We start from the raw sequence: 13,271 nt of genomic DNA on the forward strand, positions 1-13,271 counted from the left end.
TTGGCCCAACATGCTTTGACTGGATGACTTCCTTTAGAAGCAAATATCAACCTATGAAAAAGAAAATGGATAATTGAAATATTCTACAGGGATCTGACTTCCTTACTAACGCTGCTTTTTATTTCCTCTTGTTTGCTTTAGAGTCTGCCTTTTTTCCTTTGACATTTTCATCATCCATCCCTGGTTCATGTTGCGTTAACTTCTTTCCCATTCACTTTTCTTTTCTAAGTCTTTTTCTGTCCTCTGAGTTTCATCCCTCCATCTTTAATGTTGTCGCACCCTTCCTTAGGTTTGTTTCCATTCCTCCCATATTCCTCCCCAGTGTCTGTAATCAGAGGTGTGAGTGAACAGTGTTTACAAAGTATTCCCGTACAGCTCATTCTCTCTACAACCACTCACCTCCTCCTAACCTCTATTCCCTTTTTTTGTGTGTGTTCATCAGAAAACGTCTATACCCCTCTAACTTCTCACTCCTCCTTTATCAACCCAATAAAGGGGAGTGGTATTATCACTTCCTTCTCCCTCAAACAAACCTGCATCTTTCTGAAGGTAAAAAGATGCTAAAGAAAAGTGTAGGCTGGTTGAAAGGAGGAACGTGAAACTCTTTATCACAAAACATGAATAATGACATGCTTTCTACTCTGACAAAAACTCTAGTCTCCAGTTTTATAGCGGTAAACATTATTTTCTAAATCTTTACAATACAATCTGTTCTGCATCACAGTTTCTGACTTCTAGATATTTGATTATTATGTGATTTGCAGTCGTGAAGAAGAAGAGTGAGTTACTAAACTGGCAAAAACTGGTAATGTAATCTCAGAAGGTGTGGTGGATTTGACGTGCCAAAATAGCACAATAAAAAAAAAACTTTCAAAACTAAATATTTTGTAGCAAACTCTTAAGGTATAGCCAAGACATCCTAAGGAGAAAACTTAGTGTTCCTGTTCTGGACACAAATGCCCACGTCTTTATTTGCATTCATTACCTGGGGGACACAGGACTGATAACAAGATAGAAGGAGATGCTACTGTCCCTATGGACGTTTTGTGTTCTTTGCCACTTATTTCCAGCACCAAAAATGAAAGGAATAATACATGTCTTGGAGTCTCCTCAACTAAATTCACATAGGAACAATATACTGGTATGTTTACGGTATCCAATGTCACTGGGCTTCCACATGGCTCACTTTAATTGTGTACATGCTGAATAAATAGTAGTTTTAAGAGTTACCCCACACTTTAACACAGTAAGTCAGATGTATGTATGTGTGTGACAGGTCCTTCTAAAAAAATTTGCATATTGTGACAAAGTTCATTATTCTCTGTAATGTACTGATAAACATTGAACTTTCATATATATTAAATTCATTACACACAACTGAAGTAATTCAAGCCTTTTATTGTTTCTAATATTGATGATTTTGGCATACAGTTCATGAAAACCCAAAAATCCTATCTCAAAAAATTTGCATATCATGAAAAGGTTCCCTAAACGAGCTATTAACCTAATCATCTGAATCAACTAACTCTAAACACCTGCAAAAGATTCCTGAAGCTTTTAAAAACTCCCAGCCTGGTTCATTACTCAAAACCGCAGTCATGGGTAAGACTGCCGACCTGACTGCTCTCCAGAAGGCCATCATTGACACCCTCAAGCAAGAGGGTAATACACAGAAAGAAATTTCTGAATAAATAGGCTGTTCCCAGAGTGCTGAACCAAGGCACCTCAATGGTAAGTCTGTGGGAAGGAAAAAGTGTGGCAGAAAACGCTGCACAACGAGAAGAGGTGACCAGACCCTGAGGAGGATTGTAGAGAAGGACCGATTCTAGACCTTGGTGGACCTGCGGAAGCAGTGGACTTAGTCTGGAGTAGAAACTCCCAGAGCTACCATGTACAGGCGTGTGCAGGAAATGGGCTACAGGTGCCGCATTCCCCAGGTCAAGCCACTTTTGAACCAGAAACAAGAGGCAGAAGCGCATGGCCTGGGCTACAGAGAAGCAGCACTGGACTGTTGCTCAGTGGTCCAAAGTACTTTTTTTGGATGAAAGCAAATGTTACATGTAATTTGGAAATAAAGGTACCAGAGTCTGGAGGAAGACTGGACAGAGGGAAATGCCAAAATGCCTGAAGTCCAGTGTCAAGTACCCACAGTCAGTGATGGTCTGGGGTGCCATGTCGGCTGCTGGTGTTGGTCCACTATGTTTTATCAAGGGCAGAGTCAATGCAGCTAGCTATCAGGAGATTTTGGAGAAGTTCATGCTTCCATCTGCTGAAAAGCTTTATGGAGATGAAGATTTCATTTTTCAGCATGACCTGGCACCTGCTCACAGTGTTAAAACCACTGGTAAATGGTTTACTGACCATGGTATTACTGTGCTCAATTGGCCTTCCCACTCTCCTGACCTGAATCCCATAGAGAATCTGTGGAATATTGTGAAGAGAAAGTTGAGAGATGCAAGACCCAACACTCTGGATGAGTTTAAGGCCGCTATCGAAGCATCCTGGGCCTCCATAACACCTTAGCAGTGCCTCAGGCTGATTGCCTTCATTCCACGCCGCATTGAAGCAGTCAATTGGGGGTTTGGTGGTGGCCACGGGTTGCTGCCTGGCAGCTGCATTGCCCCTGATTGGGTCTGGGTGGGGGCCTGGGGGCTTGCAGTGTAGGGGTGGCCGGCCCTGTGTGGGGATCTGGGCGGGGCCTTGGGGGTCAGGTCCTGACATGTATACTGCCGCGAAGAAGGTGGGAACATGCAGCAGTGCCTGGCCCGGGCTCAGCGGCCTCAGTTAGACCTTGGCTCCTCTGCTGTTCTATCACAGGGGAGGGGGATGTTCAGGAGGGGGAGGACCCAACCTTACCTGGATGTCCTATGTCTTATATATTCTGGAAGTTGTGCAAATGCGGATGGGAGTAGATATTCTGCTGGGTGGGGCTGGGTTGGTGCCCTCGGACTCCGTGAGGCTCTGTGATGCTACTGCTTTGGATCCTGGCAAGATAGGCTGGGGTCCCTGTGCCCTCTGTGGCATTTTGTCAGCAGAGGTGCCTATTGGGGCCAGTCGGGGAGCTGGCTCCCTGGGGGGCTTTACTCCAACCAGCAATTCCTCCCCATCCCCACACAGCTTTCTCCTCCTGCTCCCTCACATCATCACACAAACATGCACATAGGACCTTGGGGGGTGGACAAGTCAGGGGGAGCGGGTATGGACCCCATTTCTGCATTCCTGTGGCAACCTGTCACCCAATTTTATTTGCACCTTAAACACTTCCACCAATGACATTCCGCGCAAACACACACTTAGGGCCTTGAGAGTGAGCACATTCAACAGCATTTGGCAGGGGGATTTTTCAGCCTCATCCAAAGTGCCGGTGCCCACTTCCAATTTTAAACTGCACTTAGACACTGAGGGCTCTGGGTGCAAGTGGGGTGGGGTGGTAGCATCAGCTGCCATAGGCCAGACGATGCCCGCACTGCCCGCTCACCACAGCCATGGAATGCACCTCATCAACACTCACTAACACTATATTGGAGCAAGCGAAGGGAGACTAGGAGTCTTAGCACACCTCTGTTGTCACTTGGCTTCCCGGGACCGGAGGCTAGGAGGGAGATCTGGCCGTCTGATTGGGGTCTGGGATGGTGGTTGCTGTGCTCAGCACTGGGCGGAGGAGCCTGCTCATCAGCACCCCAGCAGAAAGGGTCGAACTCTGGGAACCGGTAATGGTTGCACCCCATGTGCAGCAGTACCGGGACCAGAGTGAATAGGGTATGTATGGGGAGCATGAGTGGGTGTCCCGCATGCATTTTTTAAGTCTTTGGTTGTATGTGTATGTGTGAGCATGAGGGAAGGAGTGTGTGACTGTGTCTGTGTATGACTGTATATGTCAGGTGGGGCCTTTGACTCCTGCCTTCTCCTGGGACTTCTTTTGATGCTGTACATCTTTGTCTCCCCTCCCCCTGCCACACCTGGTGTGGAGTGCGGTGCCTTGGTCTGCCTGAGTGTTCGTGGCTCCCGGGTCAGGGGGTTTAAGATCTTTGGCGCCTGCCTGGTCAATCCCGGTGGCTGCCTGGTGGGGTCTGGGTCCCTGGGCTCTGCAGGGTCCCCGGCGGGGGTGGTCGCCCCTGGGTCCCGGGTCGCTGGGTCCCAGGCTCAGCCGGCTGGGGAGTGGGAGGCTGCGGGCGGGCCTATAGGCTTGCCTCTGATATCTCCCGGGACCCTGCTGGCTGCTGGTTGTGGCCACCCGAGGCAATCTTCTGTGCCTCTTGAGAGGTGCAGGGGCTTTTCTGGTCACAGTCTCCTTGGGGTCCCTGTGCTCTGGGATAGCTCCTGGATCTCTGGGACTTGGAGCTCCCTCCATCTCCTATACATCTTTGGGGGGCAGATCTGTGGCCCCTCACACTCTATTGGACGCTCCTATAGAGAAGCCTTACATATACAAGCGCGTGTACACACACAGGTGCTCACATGGTGCTCTCATAAGTATGGACTTGGGCACGTTCGACACATGTCTTAAGGCTGTGGTTGGCACTAAATGCACTGTGATTTATTATCGTGTGATTGTTCATTAAAACAATGTTGATTTTATATTCCTTCATCAAGTTAACGCAGTGATAGCTTGCTCCTGTTGTATTGCTGTGTATCCCTATTCTGCAGGTGTAGAAGCAGACTCTTATTCATTGATTGTTTTTTTTTTTTTTGTTTTGTTTTGAGGGGGGGTTGTGCATTTTAGGAAGAAGCTGAAATATGGCGTCTGGAAGAGGCACCCTTCTAATCTGAGACACCTGGAGCAGTTTGCTCATGAGGAATGGGCCAAAATACCTGTTGAGAGGTGCAGAAGCCTCACTGACAGCTACAGGTATTGTTTGATTGCAGTTATTGCCTCAAAAGGTTGTGCAACTGCAACACAATATTAAGTTAGGGGTACCATCACTTTTGCCCAGACCTGTTCCACTAGTTTATGTTTTTTAAATAATTCCGCTGAAGCATGTTTGAAAAGCAATGCTGTCATTGGTAAAATTTTATAATTTTTTATTTATTATTACTGTTGTCAAGTTATTTCTGTGACCATTGAGGGTTCTTTTTCTTTCACTGACCGGAAGGTACTGACAATTAGTCCATGTCTGCAAATCGTTTTGTCACTCCTGGTTTTTTTTATTAATTTATTTTTTTCAGTCCTCAAAACACCAAAAAACTGAAGTGCTACAACTGTGTGTGTGTGTGTGTGTGTGTGTGTGTGTGTGTGTGTGTGTGTGTGTGTGTGTGTGTGTGTGTGTGTGTGTGTGTGTGTGTGATTGTGTTTGACATGACTATTTGTGTGAGCGTCAGATGAGCTGATTGGCACAAGAACTGACTGATTATTCTTGAGGGAAGGTGGTAATTTCTCTGTCACATTGTGACTGATTATAGGTCTGAAATATGTCACTGTTCTAACTCCATCAGAAGTTTCTGACAGGAGGATTTGATGTGTGTTCACACAGCCTAGAAGCTATACTGGCTCCATGGGAAGCAACACAGCTGCCTCTGACTTTGTTCGCTGCAGTCAACTGCACGCTTGTAAAACTGACATGAAATACTGTGAAAACACAGATAAGTTAACTGTTTTTACAGCTTTTCTTCTCAATATTCTCTGATATTTATGCAGTGCATGTGGAGGTGATAACAAACGCAGGGAGATTTGAAGAGGAACTTGCAAATTGAATGCTGAAATGTAAAAGGAGACATGTTTTTAAAAGCCTGATGATCTCAGACAAAAATAGTAGATAATGCTTGTGATCCTTGAGCATCCTTCCAAGTTTTTTGTCTTAAACGGAAAGAAGAAATGAAAAGTTTGAAAATATCAAACAGTTTCTGCAGGTTCTGCCTGCAGGCGTCCACAACAGAGCAGACATTTTATGGAGAAGCCCTTCATAAGCTGATGTTCCATTTGGGATGAGTAACATGAAAAGTGAAATTTATTCTTTTGCTTGTAGGCACAAAAAGTTAATGTGTTTTTAACCTCACTCCAAACTTAAAAATTCAGTTTTTGGTGAGGGAACTGACACCCACATTGTTGATGAAGGTAGTTTTCACTTGTGTCGTTTCTGGAGCTTGAAAATACATTTTAATAAGCATGAAAACATAAATATTTGGACTGAAATCCTCCTTTACTGTCCAAAATCAGTTCTGTAAGTTGACACTTACTCATGCATCTGATCTGAGCTTTTGACAGTTTTTAATTCCAGAAAATGCAGAAAAGTCTCCATTTTCTGTCACAGGAGGGTGCATTTTCAGTGATAAACGGGTCAGTTCTAAAACTGCTGGAATATAGAAGTGCATCTGTTTATCCACATAGGGAAGGTCCTAATGATGTGTTCGTTATGGGTTGGTGGTGGTGGTGGTGAGGGGGTGGGGGGGGGGGTAATTTAGCTTATTTGATACAAAGTGTAAAAATCCTAATCCAAAAAGGAACATTAAAGGGAAAACAGATTACTTAGATTTCACTTGATTTCTTTACGTTTGATATTAATCTTTTTTCATTTACACACAAGTGGTCATAGTCCAGCCTACATTAGGTCTAAACAATAAGATTATATGCCAGAAAAACACTTTATTTAAAATAAATAAGATCCAATCAGACATATTCATCTAGCTATTTTTACCTAAATACAGGTCAGACTGGAAAAATTGGAATATGGTGCTATGGCAGTACACCTGCTGCCTGTCGGGGTTCACACATGCAGACAAACACCTTTGCTTCAATAACACAGCTTTATTTTGTCACACCTTCTTTCCACCGCCCACGAAAGTGGCGTGTAATGAAATGGTAATGTTTTAACCACGAGCTCATTCCCAACTGGGAACGATGCTGACCCGAAACAGGAGTGAGGTTTCAGAAGTCCACACTACAGGGAGCCTAAGTGCAATAATTGTATAATCCATGTTCAATAATTGTATATACATAACATTACTGTCCATATGTACATAGCGCTGCAGAACTGCCCCCCCCCCCCCCCCCAAGTATGTTTGTTTTACACTGAGTAGGAGATGCTCTGTCTCTCACTTAACACCTGTTTAGTGACAATAAAGGCATTCTATTCTATTCTATTCTAAGACACTTCCATCTAGTTCCAGACCATGGGTCCCCAGAGCAACAAAAAATGAAAGAATGCAAGTCAATGGGGCTAAAAACGTTATTTTCTAATTCCGTTTGTCATGTACCATGGATTTCAGATATCATGTCCGTGAATTTTAATGATGCATTTTGATATGAAGAAAGCGCTTAATTTCAAACAGAGGAAACGTTATTTTACGTTTTGTGTGGAAATATATCCAAGACTACAAATGTGCATCACCAAAGTGACGTCATTGAATCTAGCATGGTGAAATCCAGGGGTGAAATGGCCGTAAGTTCAGCAAACTTCAAATCCTTCCTTCAGGAGGAAAGAACCACCATAATTACCATGTGGTAAGTTGCAGCTACGCTAGCGTAGAGGAGGTTATGTGGTGACGTCATATATCCGACGTATTGACGTCTGATTTGTAGTCATGTTTAAGTACAAACTTTTACAAGCTGATAAATCTCAAAGTATGTGACTGGTTGAAACACACATCATTACTTTCCATTTAAATAGAATATGTGATGCAGGCCGTAAGGCAAAGCGGATTAGAAAATAAATCTTTTAGACCCGTTGACTTGCATTCATTTTTTTTGCTCTTCCGGGAACCCATGAGCCAACCAGAAAGGGAGGAAACTTAGGCCTAGTCCACACATAGCCGGATTTTTATAAAAACAAATATCCGCCCCTCCAAAAACTTGCATCCACACCACCTTGTTTTAAAAAGAAACTCTGTCCACACATACCCGGATAAATTCATTGTTAAGGACATGCCAGACCTGTAGGTGGCAGTACTTCCCCCGTTCTTAACCTCGTCCTTCTCTGTGGTCTTCCGCAAGGAGCAGTAATCCTGCTTGCAAAAACAAACAAGCAAAAAGCGCTTGGACAATTGATAAAGCGAGCGCAGCTCTGAGGGCATCCATGCTTTCGGCTAGTGTAAACACAGGTCGCACACGTGATGTCAGCATTTTTTTGTCGCGGAAAGTGACGTTGCGGACCTTAAAACTCCGGTTTTGTCCGTCCACACGCAGACACCCAAAACGGAGAAAACGCAGATCTTCACTTGGCCGGAGTTCTTAAAAAGATCCGTTTTCGTGTGAAAAAACTCAGTTTTCGTGTGGATGACAGGCCAAAACGTAGAAAAATATCTACGTTTTGGCAGATTCCCGGCTACGTGTGGACAGGGCCTTAGGCTCCCTATGTAAAGTAAGGAAAAATACAGCTGCTTGTCTCCAAAAGGGCTGTAGTTTATTTTCTGTTCAGTTTACTTCGGTTACAGAAGTTTCACAGGAAAGGACGTGCTGCTTGTGACCTTTATTTAGAAAGTTTTCAGATCATTTACACCGATTTTGTGTTTGACTTCCTGTTTGACCTGATCTAAACCGAGGAGTTTTAGATGTTTCGGAAGCATAGCACATAAAAAATAGACTCGAAGCGTAACAATAGCGTCCCTGAGATGCGTCCAAAATTTGACACTTTGCTGCCGGTGGAACTCATCCACTTATCTGATTAAAATCAGAAATAATAATTGAAAAAATGTTTTTTTTCAGTGTTCCAACACCCTTAAAGATGAAAGCACTGTTACATATCTATGATTTGAATGACTGATGGCTACACCTAGAATATTAAATGTAAGGCTTGCAGTGTGATGGTTATGTGGAAACAAAAATCTGTAGGTTCAAATGAACTTGTTTTAAAAACATTTTATACTCTAAGAGCCTTTGCAACACCTCTGTCAGGTTGTCCCAGGAATAAATCATTTTGATCTCAGGACATAACAATTTCACTCTGATGTTCTTTTAAAGCTATTGCTTTTGATTCAAATGGGTCTATTTTATGTGTCTCCAGTGGATCAAGCTACCGTAATGACCACGAGTTTTCAGGCTGGTGCAGATTCAGTCCCATCATCATGGTTGAATATGAATAAAGAGCAGAGGGTCAGAGTGTTGCACGGCCATTATCATACTCCTCATTATCACACTCGTGTTTCATTCCAGTCATGTTCCTTAGACTGGTAATTCAACCAAGAGAGAAGGAAGAAGCAGAGAAACGTTATTTTTCTTGGAGAAATGGAGAAGGTGATACTGTGAAGTGTTGTGAGAATTTCACCATCACTGTAATATCTTCCCCTTGTTAGCAAGACTTCGGGGAAGAGAGGAATGACCCTCCCGGGGAAACTTGGAGCGTAACGTGATGTTTGACAGGAGACACATTGACTCTGTCCAAGTATTACGTGGGTCAAAAGGGTCGGATTCCTTGTTGGTGATTCTTCTCCATCTGCACATCTCATACCAACCCCAGAGGGAGATGGCATCAATTCTCTCTCTTTTATGTTGTGAGACGTCGATCAATGGATGTCTCCGTTCCCGAGCGGAAGCACTCCATAATCAGCGGTTAAATTCATGGCTGGATATCCGACACGCTATTTAATGGATATGCGAGTGTAAATGTGTGCATGTGGCTCAGCGTACGGCTGTTGCTGTGCGATTTCAAGGTGATAAATTAGCACGGTAGGTTTACTGAACTCAGCAGAAGCCAGATGTTTTTACACCAGTTATAAGTCACAAATTCATCCCTGATTAAAAAAACACCTTCAGCTCATAAAAATACCATTCTGTGTCACTTTTTATGCAGCGTTTCTTTAAGCTTCTTCAATAAACTACACACTTCACTCTTATCACAAACTTCCAAATGAGCTGTTGGAAAGGATAAAGCTCTGCTTCTTCTTTGTTCATGTTCACATCGTTTACATCTGTTCGATGTGAAACTACCAAAGTATGAATCCCATGAGTGCATTTGTAGGCTTTTTTTAGGTCTAACTTTTAGATAAAATCCAGAGCCTGACAAACACTTGTATTGTCTTTTTGTTCTCTTTACTTAGAGTACAGAGGATGATGGATGTGTGTGTGCAGGAGTTAAACGCTGCTCCAAGGATTCCGTCAATACGCCTACATGACACTATGCTCGTAACAATTGTGTCTTAGCGGTTTGTCATCTGCCATGCTTTGAGTTGCCTTTTAGAGTCTGGTTAAGTAGCTACACAACTAATGTGCTAAAACATTCTGTGCTACTTACACTGTGGTTCCGATTAGGGCTGCTCGATTATGGCAAAAATAATAATCACGATTATGGTGACTGAAATTGAGATCACGATTATTTAGGACGATTTTTCTATTTATGTTGATTTTATTTGTTTTTATTCAGTCATAAAATTGCTCAGGGCACAATCAGGACAAAAATAAATAAGAAACAAGATGATCACTAAAATAACTCCTGATTCCCAGTATAAAAAGACCAATATACTTATAGCTCATAGTCTATGACCCAAGGGATATAGACCTTGGTTTAACTCATTTAAGTCTAACCAGTACAGACCCAAATACCAATATCTTGCAAATACTGACAGCAAGAATTATACAGTGGCATTCATAACAAATAAACGCGAATAAATTGATGTTCACAAAATGTTGCATAACATTTATTGAAGTTGTGTCAAGGTGCTGTAGAAGAGTGCACTAGCACCATGTCCTCAGAGAGATTAGTTATTATTTATCAGCGTGAGGAACTTATTTCTATCTATTTCTACCTTATTTATAAACTATGTATGTACAAGTCCATCAGTTAATGTAATAAATGTCCCAACCATAGCTGCACCCCCCACCCCGGTCTCACAGCAATCAGTGGCAAGCTGCACGTGTGTTTAGCAGGCCGCACACGCACATTTAGCTGTTTTTAGCGGTTCAGGAGTCCGCAGGTACGGTGTGTGTGTCACTCACTCTGGTTAATCCAACAGGGAGCCGGCTCCGAGAGCTGTTTCTTTAGCGACCGACACATCACTACATCATTCCCTTTCCTAATGTCCTGAAGAACGGTCCGGAGAGCAGGCGGAGTGTTTAGCTAACCTGCAGGAAATGTCGACGACAGTTATCCAGAAAGTAGCTAAGGGTTACCAGAGATGTTTCTGAGGTGTTCGCTAGGTACTTTTAAGATTTAAAGAGTCAAGAAGGGGGTCTGAAAAGCTGTTGGAAATAGCGTCAAAGTCGCTAAGTTGGCAACACCGTGGGAGGAGCGCTTCATTTGCAACTCAGGGCAGCGCAAGCGGGAGGAGCAAATAATCGGCTTGTTTTGTTTTTTATAATCGTTCAAAACTCAGATCGTAATCGTGATTAAAATTCGATTAATTGAGCAGCCCTAATTCAGAGTCAAGAAGGTAAATATGGTGGAGATGCATGCCATGGGAAATGCTGCATGGTGGTGCAGTTGTTAGCACTGTTGCCTCGCAGCAAGAAGGTTGCAGGTTCGAAATTCAGCTGTGGCCTTTCTGCGAGGAGTTGCGTGTTCTCCCCATGCATGCGTGGGTTTCCTCCGGGTACTCTGGTTTCCCCCACAGATCACAACGTGCCCTACAAGTAAAAAATTGTACGTCACTTTGGATAAAAGCGTCTACCAAATAAATAAACATAAACATAAATGCTATGTCAGCACACAAAATAAACAACAATGTGTGGTTTCATGGTAAGTCATTTAAAATTAGACATACATCTACGGGTAAATATTCTAAAATATCAACTTTGCACAAAGATTTGCTTGATTTACTTTTCAGATCAACTTCTGTCAGACTTACAGTGCAAACACCCGTCTTCTTTTGTTTTTTTTATCAATAACTTTCTTCATATTTATTCAAAAAGTTGTTTTTGTATCCTGATGCATAACATTATAAAGTGAGGTAAATTTTTCTCCTTGCTTCTATTCATATGAGTCAATGGAAGTGAAGGAGGAAGAAGATATTACGTTGGGAAAATGCAAACTGAGAGCCACATCCACACAAAACATTAGGTCATGCACTCAGCTTCCTGCTCCCTGACACCTCAGCCTGAATGCATGCTCATGCACACACACACACACCCGCGAGCACACAGACACACACCTGCAGTGTATGGAGGCACAGTGATTGCTTGGGTAAATCATGCCCTTTAATGTCTCGGGGCACCTGCTGAGGGGAACAGGCTCAGTCTCAAGTCTATGAATAGCAAAGCAGATCCAGCTGGGAGTGCCTGTCATCAACATAAATAACAGATTACCATCTTTTCATTTACAGATTAAACATTATCTTCCCCTGTCTGCTGAAGGAACTGCTGCAATTCAAGCAGAGTTTATATAGAATGAGTCCAAGGTAGAATACTATAACTGGGTTACTTCATGTTGTTTTTGAATGCCTTTAAAACAGAAATGCAAAGCTGGTGAGATACTTGACATTCATATTTGAGATTAAACAGTACATCACAAGTGAGGTAGTGGAGGAAGTGTTCCAGGATTTACTGGAGGGATTATATCTGTAGGCTGGACTGGGAACGTCTGGATCCCATCGAAGGGGCTGACAGTGGTGGCTGGGGAAAGACGGTTTGGACTTCCTGCCAGGGCTGCTGCTCCTCTGACCTGGACCTGGAAAGTAAAATAGTTGTTTTGTATTTAAAGGTGCAGTATGTAAGAATAAAGTGAGAATGTTACAGTGAGAGAATCCCAAAAGAGTCTAAAGTTTCAGTCATTTAGGAAGAAAGGTTATACTGAAGCATATTCCATATCCAGCTGGCTGAGAGGGTTGTTAGTTTTTCTCTTTTCAAAACAAAGGAAGGAGGGACGTAACTGATTACCATCATTAAGTGTGAGGGTGCTGTGTCTCCTGTGAGCTAATACTGCAGTGCAGACAATTGTAATTGTAAAAATCTTTCCCTTTTTAAGGCTGGTTTAAAAACTCACTTTTATTCGTTGGCTTTTAATTCAGTCTAACTTTCTCCTTTTCTTTTTAATTTGAATTACTCGATTTTAATGGATTTAGTTTTTATTTTTGATTGTTTTTTCTGTGTTTTTGTTCAGCACTTTGGTCGGCTCTCATGCCGTGTTTAAATGTGCTATACAAATAAACTTGGTATGGTATGGTATGGTATGGTAATTTGACAACGGCCGGCAAAAATCTCCAGAGTTACTTAAAGTGGTTTCAGTAACCAAATTTTATCACAGGATGTCGTTTTTACTTCATTTCTACATAATGTACCTTTAAGTTCTATTTAAGTTGCATCTGATGATGAATCTCAAGATGCTGAAGTCTCTAAAAATCTGTTGTTTTGTTGATAACACTGGTTTATTTATTTAATGTTTTTTTTCATTGGAAGTTCTGCAGCCTTC

Source organism: Nothobranchius furzeri, chromosome 2 (genome assembly GCF_043380555.1).
Source record: "Nothobranchius furzeri strain GRZ-AD chromosome 2, NfurGRZ-RIMD1, whole genome shotgun sequence".
Lineage (NCBI taxonomy): Eukaryota > Metazoa > Chordata > Actinopteri > Cyprinodontiformes > Nothobranchiidae > Nothobranchius > Nothobranchius furzeri.